At 41.0% G+C, this 1,565-nt stretch overlaps 1 protein-coding gene across 1 annotated transcript in view; it reads left to right on the top strand.

Moving 5' to 3' along the window:
* Positions 1-1,565, top strand: part of LOC108229493 (mixed lineage kinase domain-like protein) — a 29,512-nt gene that overhangs the window by 14,233 nt on the left and 13,714 nt on the right. The gene's annotated exons all lie outside the window — the stretch shown is intronic.

Here is a 1,565-nt window from a genome sequence, read left to right as displayed (position 1 = left end):
CCTTCCCTCCTCCTTCCCCCCTCTCTCTCTGCTCCTACACTCACTCACAAGAAATCTCTTCCGGACCAGAGTTTCTCAAATTTACGGACGGAATGGATCAACAGGTTCGCCTCATCACGACTCTCCTTAGCGCTAACATAGCAGACCTCACTTCATCTAAGCCATCTGCCTCTGACTTCCCTGAGGATCCAGCACTCTGCGTGTCTGAGGTCTGAGACCGGGGTCCAGATATTATCTTTACACCCGTCTTCCTCCAGAATATGTCTGGCCCCCCGGCACCACATAGCAGGACATTACCTGTCCGGATCACTACAAGAAAAGTTACAAAAAACAGAAATACAAAAAACAGCGGTATTAAGTCTGTTGGGATTTGGGTTTTTGTTTTTTTTTAGTTTGTTGTTTTTGTTTCCGTTGGTGTTATTTATTTTATTCTGTTATCTTGTTAGTTTTGGTTTGAGTTCCTTCTGTCTCGTGTGTCTGTGTTTGTTTCCTGTCATCACTCATGCCTCCTCAGTCACTCACTTATCTGTTTACTTGCCACGCCCATCTCCACCTGTCAGCTATTATTATCATTCACCTGTTCCCACTTACCTCATCATCCTCTGTGCTTTTATACCTTGTCAATTCCCCCATCACGCTGTCGGATCATTGTTTTCTTCTATGCTAGTCTTGTGTACTTCCGTGTCTCTTGTTTTGGTTTGGTTCTTGTTCTGCTGCCCCGTCAGCTTTTTGGTTTCGTTCAAATAAATCAGTTTTTCTTTAGTTCTGCATTATGAGTCTGTTTTCTGGGTTCGCCTCCGTCTCCGTCGATCATGACAAAGTCAAACCTCAGACTGATCCCCTGTCTAAAGGAACCTCAGACTGAAGAACTTTCAGCCCCCAAGTCACTTAAAGTGGCTCTTTTAAATACCAGATCTCTCTGTGCTAAATCTCTATTAATTAATGATTTCATCACTGAGCATAATATTGATGTTTTATTTCTGACAGAAACATGGCTGAATGACAATAATGAAGCAATCGTACTAATTGAATCAGCGCCTCCTACGTACAATTTTTTAAGTGAGAAGAGAAAACACAAAAAAGGAGGAGGCGTGGCTTCAATATTTAAGAATACCATAAACTGTAGTAAAATCTCTTTGGGAAATTTCACGTCTTTTGAGTATCTTGGAATTGAGGTAAAAGGCCACAAACGACCTTTAACACTAACTCTATACAAAACTCCAACATATGTGAAAAATTTCTTCACGGACTTGAATGAGCTTCTATCTCTCATATGCATTGATTATGATTGTTTAATAATTGTCGGGGATTTCAACATTCATGTTGACAGCCCCCAAGACCGAGGGGCAAAAATTCTGTTTAATATATTAGAAAGTTTTGGTCTAACACAAGATGTCAAACAAGCAACACACACTCAAGGTCACACACTGGACCTGGTTATCAGTAAGGGTGTGAATATTTCCAATGTCTCTGTAACTGATGTCGCCCTGTCNGGATCACTTTGCTGTTATCTTTGACACTTCTTTATCCGTTAACCCACTTGTACAAAAAGCTACTATCACAAA

The sequence above is a fragment of the Kryptolebias marmoratus genome, linkage group LG11 (assembly GCF_001649575.2).
Source record: "Kryptolebias marmoratus isolate JLee-2015 linkage group LG11, ASM164957v2, whole genome shotgun sequence".
NCBI classification, from domain to species: domain Eukaryota; kingdom Metazoa; phylum Chordata; class Actinopteri; order Cyprinodontiformes; family Rivulidae; genus Kryptolebias; species Kryptolebias marmoratus.
The sequence above is the reverse complement of the archived record's forward strand: the minus strand, read 5'-3'. Positions and strand labels throughout refer to the sequence as shown.